The sequence below is a fragment of the Misgurnus anguillicaudatus genome, chromosome 4 (assembly GCF_027580225.2).
Source record: "Misgurnus anguillicaudatus chromosome 4, ASM2758022v2, whole genome shotgun sequence".
Taxonomy (NCBI): domain Eukaryota; kingdom Metazoa; phylum Chordata; class Actinopteri; order Cypriniformes; family Cobitidae; genus Misgurnus; species Misgurnus anguillicaudatus.
The window spans coordinates 4,427,771-4,439,105 of record NC_073340.2 but is presented as its reverse complement, the minus strand read 5'-3'; the positions used below and the strand labels follow the sequence as shown (position 1 = coordinate 4,439,105).

General features: G+C 37.7%; 2 long non-coding RNA genes across 2 annotated transcripts; both read right to left on the bottom strand.

Annotated features, from left to right (window-relative positions):
• Nucleotides 1–483: 483 nt before the first annotated feature.
• On the bottom strand, nt 484–6,912 carry LOC129444157 (uncharacterized). The gene is made up of 3 exons (XR_012369182.1): nt 6,693–6,912; nt 3,085–3,250; nt 484–889 (listed from the first exon to the last, which is right to left on the bottom strand). It is a non-coding gene; the product is annotated as an uncharacterized lncRNA (long non-coding RNA).
• Nucleotides 6,913–8,804: 1,892 nt separating this feature from the next.
• On the bottom strand, nt 8,805–10,433 carry LOC141363676 (uncharacterized). The gene is made up of 2 exons (XR_012369181.1): nt 10,087–10,433; nt 8,805–9,442 (listed from the first exon to the last, which is right to left on the bottom strand). It is a non-coding gene; the product is annotated as an uncharacterized lncRNA (long non-coding RNA).
• Between the last annotated feature and the right edge of the window lie 902 nt (nt 10,434–11,335).

Genomic DNA, 11,335 nt, shown 5'->3' with positions numbered 1-11,335 from the left:
ATTTACAGTATTTTATGCATTTACTGTGAAATCAAAAACATTTAAATACTGTGATTTTAGTTGTATTTACAGTATTTTATGTATTTACTGTAAAATCAAAAACATTTAAATACTGTGATTTTAGTAGTATTCACAGTAACTTACTGGCTAATTGTTGCCAGTAAGTTACTGTGAATACATTTTACAGTAAGGTTACTGTACTTACATTTACAGTATTTTGTTTGTACACTGTGAAAACAAAAACAATTAAATACTGTGATTTTAGTTCTATTTACAGTATTGATGGTTTTACTGTAGAATAAAAAATACTGTGATTTCAACTGTGTATAGTACTTTATTGCATACAATAAATTAAAAAACAGTAAAGCACTGTTTTTAATGTATTGTATGCAATACATTACTATAAACAGTAGATATTAGCCATCCTTAAAAAATAAATCACCCATATTCTAAAACATTGCACTCAACTGCAGACAATAAGAAAATTGTTAATAGTTATTTATTTAAAATCATTTGGGGAACAGGATGACCAAACAGGTACAACATAAAGGGATAATGGACATTAGACGACATGCAACATACAGAGCGAACTGTTACTAGTTCATTCACTAGTTCCACATGACTGGTTGCTATGACCTAACAATAATGCAAATTGATACAATATGGTCTAAAAAATTAACTACTTTCCAGCCGTGCAAATTACTGATTATTACCACATTCTAAAGAGAAATGAATAACACTATGGCAATATTGAAATAAAATAAAACATTGAACATTAAAAAATAAAATATTTAACATTTGCATGAACATTTAAAACAGAAAGGAAAATAAACTTCCCCTGCCACTTGACAAAGGTCTATGACTTCTTGCATGCCCTGACCTTGGAGACCTGAAATTAAAGAAGAAAACACATTAGATCGGCTAAATGGTTTAGAAAACAGTAAAACTGTTTTAACTCTGGGGGAGTTGTAAAATAATCCTATTTCCAAAAAGGTAGAGTGTTCTTTAAAGGAATAGTCTATCCTTTTTCCATATTAAACTTTGTTATTACCTTAACTAAGAAGAGTTGATACATACCTCTATCATCTTAGTGCGTGAACTATATTGTATGGCGGAATACACTTTTGGGAGTACTTCGACTCGGCGAAGTTACACTCTCCCTCTCCGTCTCCCTCTCATTATGAGAGGGAGAAGGGGAGCGGATCTTCAGGCGAGTCGAAGTACTCCCAAAGTGCTATTCCGCCATACAATATAGTTCCTCTTTTAAATGCGCTTAGAAAAGCGCTGCGTTTTGTTTTGTGCCACCATACTTGCTCGTATAACTACTCGTCTTAAATAGGAAAAACGTTGATGTGTTTGGTCACTTCTAACTTTATCTCTGTTTGGTACCATTGAATGACTGGGGATAAGCTAAATGCGATTAAAGTATCGCCGTGCGCCACAGTGCTTACGTGCACGCACTAAGATGATAGAGGGATGTATCAACTCTTCTTAGTAAAGGTAATAACATAGTTTAACATGGAAAAAGGATAGACTATTCCTTTAACAAATATAACTTTTTATTTAAATAATGTAGGCTACTAGTAAATGGTGAAATGAACATTTAAAAAAGATTGATACATGCTGTAGAAGTGCAGTTTATTATTAGTTAATGTTAACTAATGTAGTTAACTAGAGTTAAATAAATGCAACCATATTGTAAAGTGTTACCAATTTGTTATACACCGATACAGATGCTCGTGATTTCAGTGTTTGACAGATCAGTTGTTTTTACTATTCATTAAATGTAATTGGTTTAAAGGAGTCATTATTTCGAGAATCAGACATGTCATTAGTGGACTATGGCACGCGTTTTATTATCCCGGGAGTTTAGGACACGGCACAAGATTTTTGTCAACACAGGAAACATTTAATCACTGGATAGTTTATTTATTGAAAGTGTTTTTATTTCAGCTGATGCGGAACAATTTTCAGAGTACATAAGGCACAATGTTTAGCACAATTCACACCCAGCGATAATTCAGGGGGAAAAAATCTCTGAATGCTCGACATGAACTTCGGTCTTTCGATCTTTTACCATTGTGACACAAGTGCAGCAGTTATCTACATCACACCACTCAAATGGCTTTACCAGGACAAAAAAATCGCTTTGGCAGCTGAGAGAAATGGAGGGAGAGTTATTAATTTTCTTTTAAAACTATTACATTTTTTTAAATGAATAACGAAAGGCAATGTGGCAGGCAGTCGGTGTTGATCCTTCGGCGCACCGCCACGAAGTAGTCTATGTGCAGAAAACACTTTACGGCTTTATGTTAATGGGGCTGGGTAAAACAAATTTGAATTTTCAATTCATCGGTTTTGTTTTGTTTTTGGTCGGTTCAAAATCGATTCTAAAGGCCTCGTTATAGTTGTGCGTAAGTCCCACGGCGTAGCCGCAACGGCGTCGGTTCCGCGTCGGTTTTCTTTATACTTTTGCGTCGTCGTTGACGTGCAAACATGCGCGCAGGCCGCTGGTAGGCAGTAACCACGCGTGTAACTACAATAGCAGCGCGAACGGCAAAGAAGAAGCAGCTTTGCAAGTTAAGCCACAAACGAAGAAGAAACAGCAACTTGTTGTGTAATTTGAGAAGACTAGCAATGAATGATGTAAATAAACAGCGATTTTTTGTTGCAGTTTGAGTTAAATCACTCCTCAACTTGGCCATTCTTTGTTTTCACCGTCGCAAACGGAAATACATATGACGCAGTATTTTTTACCTGACGGGAGGGGTTCTGGTGGACCAATCACAGCGCTTGCGGTCCGCGTAGAACTGACGCGCTGTTAAAATTTTTGCAAGGTGTGCGTCAGGCTACGCAGAGCTAGCTACGGCGTAGAACCTACGCACGACTATAAATCGCCCTTTAGGGACCACAAATCGTTTTTTTACGAGTACATTGAGCTCAGTATCGGCCCGATATACGGTATCAGTGCATCCATAATAATTATTATTATAGTCAAACTAGGATTAATTATAAAATACCTTCATATATTAATTATTATTAATTATATTATAATTATCATTAAGGCTATTATCAGAACCTCACCTGTATCTAGTCAGTTAGCAAATAGAACTCCCTGAAGTCCCTGATGAAGGAGATTACATGGAGGTTCATGTATGAAGTCTTCCGCTTCACCACTCTCCCTGTTGTCTTGCTCATCTGCTCCTTGGCAGTGCACTTGTTGGAGTCAGGATTAATCCTGACTAAAAACCTATGAACATGAGTATAGGAGTTAGTGGATGGGACAATATGTACAAATTAATGAAAACTGTAAGTGCAGAGAGCAATGTAGAATCATACATAAAAGGCCAGCTGACAGAGGCATTTCACATCTCAACAGGAGTTAGTCAAGGCTGTCTACTTTCTCGATTACCATTCCTCTTCAAAGGTCGACTAGATCATGTGGCAAGGCACTGACAACAGGCGCAAAGGGATCCAGCAAGTGATGGCGGATCAAAAAAGGGATGTAAAGAGGAGAATAGGCAAGGCAAGAGCTGCATTTGGCATGATGGGGCCCAAATGAAGAGCACGTAACATCACAGTATTAGACACAGTAGCGCAACTCTTCAGGGGAGTTCAGGGGTCTCATTTATAAAACTGTGCGTAGGATCCCTACTAAAAGTTTACGTGCGTCAAAAGCCAAAAATGGCGTACGCCAAAAATATTTATAAAACTATGCGTATGCACACCTGTTGGCAATTTTGCATTTATAATGTGACAGTGATTTTTTGATTATATTTTTGATTTAAGACTTTATAAAAAGATGTAGGCCTATATAAAACAATTATCACTCAGTACAAGCACAAATAACACCTGGATTTAATCTTCATAAAAAACATGGATCTAACGTATTATATGGAGTAAAATTATGTGTGTGTGGCATCTATACTTATAATCATTCATCTGACATTTACTTTCTTCAATCTCACTTAAATTCACAACCAATTCCCTTTGTCTCCAGAATGTGCGTATGCACAGCTCAAGAGTTTGCTTATAGGTGCACACATTCTCCTGTCAAGTTTGTTTTTTTATAGATCACAACCTTTGTGTGGGAACTGGCGTATGCACATTACGAGCCTTGCTTTATAAATGAGTCACCTGATCTTTGAATGGCATAGGGTTGATCACGTCTGACTGAAGCTGGACCGGACACATACAACCACACGTGTGTACATAAAGCTGCTCACTTTTTGCGGTTAAATTATTTCAAATCACTTGAATGCTAACATTTGCAAACCTTTAAAACACGTGCAAATGATAAACTTTCCCTTTTTAAATTTGCGTATTAATCCCAGAATCGCATGCGAGCCGAACCGTGGGTCGTGACTTACTTTCACTTTCATATTCAGGGCTCAACATAAAGGACTGCCCGGTGGCCCGCGGCAAGCATGAGAGACGTTCGGGCCAGTAAAAAGTATTGTCACTTGCCCGATCGGGCCAGTGCTTCACCCTCTGTCACTAAAATATATTTTCATCAATGTATATTATTTAACATCTTTGAAGCAGACACTAATGGCGCTTTTCCATTGCATAGCACCCCACGGTTTAGTCCAGTCTGGGTCGTGTCAGCTCACCTTACTTTGGCGTGGTTAGCTTTTCCATCGAGTTTAGTATCACTTCGCAGTGGGAGTGTATATAGGCGTGTCGTTATATTTGCGCTGCCTACAGCTGTGACATCATACAAGTAAGAGCGTGGTTGTATATTCCAATACAGTTATTTATTTCTCAGTCCACCACAAAATTAAAAATTTACCACCACAAACAGATGTTTGCACATCGCGTTTATCACTATACCTCTGTCTCACATGACAGTTTCTGTACAAACACCCACGGCATCAGCCGACGGCGCTCCGCAGAGCCTCATTTAGGTTGCATTTAAGCATATATAATGCTGACGTGCTCGTCGCAAATGTTCCGCCACAAACTGCAAGTCTGGAAAAAACTGTTATGGTGTCACTGATTCTCAACATGTGGACGTTTTTCATAGCTAAATGGGAGTTTGGGAACTTAAAGCAAAGCAGATGACAACATGTTTGCTCGAGACAGCGCAAGCTAGCATTGAGGTAAAGCTAATCTTTTACATTATAGCTATGACGTGACGATTCTCTCAGACCAATCAGTGATCACCGGTGTTTTCACGTCACGTTTGGTATCAGCTCGGGTCGCTTGGAACCACAACCGAGGTGGTACGAAAAAAAGTATCGGGTACTACGTACTGCACCCAATGGAAAAGCTCCCGAAAGTAAGCTGACCCGACCCAAACTAAACCAAACCGTGGGGTACTATGCAATGGAAAAGCGCCATGACTTGGGTAAAACACGACGAAAGAAACAATGCAATATTTTGCGCAGTTTGCTGTCAGTTTACAGGTACAGGTATATGTATACAATCATATTTCATTATCATATTTGACTTTTGAATTATTTCTTTTAAAGGTGCAGTGTGTACATTTTGGCGGCATCTAGTGGTGAGGTGCTGGTGAATTGCAACCAACGGCTCAGTCCACTGCTTACCCCTCGTTTTTTAATCACATAGAGAAGCTACAGTAACCACCACCAGACAAACATGTCATCGGAGACAACTTAGTAAGCAAAGTTTGTCCATTAAGGGTTTCTGTAGAAACATGGCGGCACAAAATGGCGACTTCATGTAAAGGGACCCTCAGTATATGTATATAAAAACGTCTCGTTCTAAGGTAATAAACACATAACGGTTCATTATGAAAGGTCTTTATACACCACTGATAATATAGTTTTGTATATTATTTTGCATTTCTGTCAAGAGATTCTTCTAAAAATTACACACTGCACCTTTAAGTATGTGACACTAACGTTTTTTATTAGGGCCAGTGAAAATTTTGCCAGGGCAAGTGAAAACTTGAACCACTGGCCCAACCCGGCACATATAAAAAATTATTTGCGTTGAGCCCTGATATGCGACAGTTTGCGCGTTGGCTTGATGAATAGATCGCTCATCTGTCTTGATGCGCGTTGCAGTAGCGTCATCATATCTGCCTATAACATTTTTAGCACTGTTGGGAGGAGTCACTTGACTCTCTCACTTAAAATCCAGCAATTCCCGAAAATTCCCACACTATTTCAATGATTGGCTCACTGGTTGTGAATCGTCACTCTAATTTGAATAAAGTTACGTCATAATTTTATGTTCACATCGCGACCCGTCCTCTTCCTTGCTTTCCATGTGAAACATTGGGACCCCGTCCTCTTGCATGCTTTCCATGTGAAAGCAATGGTATGCTTCGCTTCATCGCGCTGTTGTTCAGTGTATTGAGAACAGCCGGTCACTCGCGCACTATGCTCCTAAATTATTTTGGTCCAATTATTTTTATCCAAAATATGACAGATTTTCCTTTTCTTATTAAACAAGATTTACTCCCTACTGGAATGTCACTGTTTGAACAGGTGAGCACATACATCACTTTTGAAGAAAAACCTAAAATTGATAATGCGGTGCATCGCGATGCACTGTAATATCGAATTAAACGGAACCGATGGCATGGTAATCGTAGCCGAACCGTGAGACCAGTGTTGGTTCACAGCCCTAATTTTAAAAGGAGAAGATGATTTTGAACAGAGTTTCATTTGTCAATTTGCTTTTACACTGCAATCAAACTATTTAAGATAAAAAAATACCTCTGAACAAACTCCAGTGTTGTGCTGGCTTCCACCTGATTACGACCCTTCCCTCGATCGACAGCATCCATTTTTTTGCAGTCAGGATTTTCTCCTTAGTAAAAACAGTCATCACAAAAATTATATTTCATAGCAATACATTCTATAAAACATTTTGTCCACATAAACTGTAAAAACAGGGCAGGGAGCACACATATCTTCGAAGCAGTACATAAAGGATTAGTTCATCTCAAAATGAAAATGTCTAAATAATTTACTTACCCCAATGCCATCCAAGATATCCATGTCTTTCTTTCCTCAGTGGAAGAGAAATTAAGTTGGAGGAAACATTTCTGGATTTTTCTTCTAAAAGTGGACTTCAAAGATCTTTGAAACTGCATTGATTTGGACTTTAAAACGTTGGTTACAATTGAAGTGCTTAAATAGGCTGTGCAGGATCACAGCTGAGGATTAGTGTCTTATCTAGCGATAAGATCTTTCATTTTCTTAAAAAAAAAAAAAAAAATATATATATATATATATATATATATATAATTTATATACTTTTTAACTACAATTGTTCAGATTGAGCTGGGAACTATGTCATTATGTTGAAAGGTCGCGCTTGATATCGCCGCCGGAAATACCCAAAGATGGCCGGCGACATCGAGCGCGACCTTTCAACGTGATGACGTAGTTCCCATATATATTTTTTTAGAAAATGGCCAATCGTTTCGCTAGATAAGACCCTAATAGCTGGGATCCTGCACAGCCCATTGAAGCACTTCAAAGATCTTTGAAACGGCATTGATTTGGACTTCAAAACATTGATAACAACGTCCATTATTCGAAGAAACATCCAGCAATGTTTTCCTAGAAAAACTTAATTTCTCTTCCACTGAGAAAAGAAAGACATGGATATCTTGGATGGCATTGGGATGAGTAAATTATTCGGAAATTTTCATTTTGAGGTGAACTAATCCTTTAAAGGGATACTCCATCGTTTTGTCATATTAAACTATGTTATTACCTTAACTAAGAAGAGTTGATACATACCTCTATCATCTTAGTGCGTGCACGTAAGCACTGTGGCGCGCGGCGACACTTTGATAGCACTTAGATTAGCTCAGTTCATTCAATGGTACCAAACAGAAATGAAGTTAGAAATGACCAAACACATCAACATTTTTCCTATTTGAAATGAGTAGTTATACGATCAAATATGGTGGCACAGAATAAAACGTGGCGCTTTTAAAAGTAACTATAACTATAATGTATGGCAGAATAGTACTTTTGGGAGTGCTTTGACTTGGCGAAGTAAAAAGTCACACCTGAAAAATCTGCTCCCCTTCTCCTTCTCATAATGAGAGGGAGAGTTTTACTGCGCTGAGTCGAAGTACTTCAACAAGTGCTATTCCACCATACATTATAGTTACCCTTTTAAACCGCTTTAAAAAGCGCTATGTTTTATTTTGTGCCACCATATTGGTCGTATAACTACTCGTTTCAAATAGGAAAAACGTTAATATGTTTGGTCATTTCTAACTTCATCTCTGTTTGGTACCATTGAATGAACTGGCCTAAGCTAAGTGCTACCAAGATATTGCCGCGCGCCGCATTGCTTAAGTGCACCCACTAAGATGATAGAGTATGTATTAGGGGTGGGCGGATCGATCTAAATATCAATAGTATCGATGCCAACACTGGTATTGGTATCAGATCGATACAATTGTAATTGAAGATACTTTAAATATTAATTTAAAAAAAAATTAATTTAAATATCTCTATTCTACGTTCTTGTACTTTGCTCATGTCTCCTAACTCTACAATCCTGAGCAAACGCTGCTTTCACATCCTTGCCCAGTTTGCTACTCCTCATCCTCCTGCTGCAATTCGTTGTTGTGTCATCACGTGACTCACTGACACAACGCGCCGAGAAGCAGCGAACTGAGTGAGAGATCAGGATGGCCAAGAGGAAGAGAAGCATTGTGTGGGGCTATTTTACGGCTCTAAATAATAATACTGTGTAAAAAATAATAATTGTGTGCAATTTATTTTACTTTATTTTATTTGCTATTAAAACCAGAAAAAAGGGAGAGATTGTTATTCTTTATTTTTTAAAAGGTTGTACAGAATTCATTCTACAGTTCCTAATAACTAATACTTTTGTGGACTTCAATACATTAATAAAAAAAATAATCCCTAAAGAATTGATCATTCATTCACCTCAGAAATAATTACATACTGCTCTCCCCTACACAAAAGTATTTTTTAAAGTAAAAAGTATTATATTAGTATCGGCAATACTGACCCTATATGTATTTGGTATCAAATCGATACCAAATTTTGCAGTATCGCCCACCACTAGTATGTATCAACTCTTCTTAGTTAAGGTAATAACATAGTTTAATATGACAAAACGATGGAATATCGCTTTAAGCAGCAGTAACTGGTTTGGTGATAGAATAACAATGAGTGAAAACAGGCATAGCAAGCTATCTGAAATAGCAATCACAACATTATAGGTGGCTACTAAAGTTTAGATTACTCCACTTAACTTACTTTTTTGAAGTGATGCTTTTCCTGACTGGTGCATAGCAGAGAATGACACAACACACATTCACTAGTGTTTTCCAGAAACTTTGCTTTGCTTGTGCCTTATACATTGAAAGGATTCGTTAAAATTAAATGTGAAACTTACCGACCATGATGATCTTTGGAGTGATTGGGAGAGACAGATGGGCCTCTGCGTCTGCGGGAGTGGTACTCGCCTATGACAGCAAAGAGTTACTTGAAACAAGGTTGATAATGAATATAATGAAGCACCAAAATTTGTTGTGCTCCGAAGGTTTGTGCATGTTTACACACAAAAAATTAACTAAGTACCACAATAACCTTATCAATTACAACACTCCATCAATTTTCCTTTTAAGTCCTGTGGCCGGTTGCATAAAATTTTAATAGTCTTAAAAGTTAGTCATAAATATTTTTTCTTCAAGACTAATCATAACTGTTATAAGTATGTTACATAGAAAGGTAGATTGATCTAATTTAAATCGAAATAATAAGACTGATTAGCCATAACTAATTGCTAGTCAGTCAGAATCATTCGACGCAGTCTTAACGTCACGGCCACTTTTAGCCGTCTTCTTGTGAAAGCGGTACATTTAAACGCTTTAAACGGCACCACGCGTCACAAAAGTGGCAAAGCATTTTGCGACGCCACATGGAAATCTAAAGTTAGCTAGATTTCTGTGTATGCTCAAATGACGAACAAATGCAGTAATTGAAGTTGTGGTGAAAATACAGTGCTTGCACGAGTACGTAATTCATTTTTATGGCAAGCTAAAATTTGTAACGTTAACGTTATGGCACTGAACTTTTTGCTCCTAGTAGTGATAGTAAATGTACTTACTTATATTCTGGAAGTCTCGATAAAAGGTATAAGCAGTTGGTGAAGGTCGGATCCGCGATTCCAAGATGGATACTCCGGCAGAGGCCACGGGTGGGAAAAATATATTAACGTTAACGGCTGTGAAAACGTCTCCGTCGGACTTCTCACGGAAACGTTATCGCTGAATTCCTCTCAGGCAAAAAGTGAAATATCAACACAAAGACGAAAACAAAATAAATAACGTTACAACCAAAAGACAAAGCCGTGTGTAAAGAAAGATACATTTGAGTAATAGTATGTTATTAACGTCTGTGAAAACGTCTCCGTCGGAGTCCTCACTGAAACCTTTTCGCTGAATTCCTCTCAGGCAAAAATAAATACAACCACAAGACAAAGTCGTGTGTAAAGAAACGTTAATTTGAGAATTAATGGAGCTTTTCTGTCACTAACGACGAGTCAGAAATTCAAGTGTTGCTTCTTTCGCGCTTTTTTCCCACAGATTGAACTTTCCAGACCGGGTTGCGTAAACCCCGCCCACTCCGCCGGCGCTTTGATTTCGCCCTGCAGCTCAGAAACAGCTCTGAAAACTTGCACGTTTATCTCTCCTGCAGCTGCTTCCGAAGAAAAAAATACAGATTTTTGTAAATATATATAAAAAAAACAATGATACGTATTTATAAGTTGACCAGACAGCACCAATTTTGGCAAGTAATGCACATGACATAAAATAAAAGCCTACCCAAAATAAAAGTCTTTATGAATAGACACGCTTTAGAGTTTTGGCTCAAGTTCAAAACTCAAAATCAATCAGATGTTATTAATATTGAGATACATAAGCTCAAAAATAAAAACAGAAAGCTGCAGCCTCCAGAGGTCGCATATGCAGGCTCCATACGTCATCAAGCCTGGTTTATTTCAGTTAACTGAGCATTACATTCCCAAGTCATAAGCATATTACAACATTTTATGATTAACTAAATATAATAGTGTAAAACGTTATAATTGTTAATTCTGTAATAAGTCAGTCTTTATGACGTATGCAGTCTACAAATGCGACCTCCTAAGGATGCAGCCTTTTGTTTGAGAAACGGCCAGTATTTCACCTCCACGAGAAATCTCGTGACATATTTAATCTCGCGAGATCTGAGGATTATATCTTCAAAAATTATGCTTTTATGAAGCCTATATTGTTAGACCATGTCAGGAAAGACTTTGGAGAAGTTTAAGATAAAGCTTATATTTTAATATTTTATTGCCCTGTTAACACCCA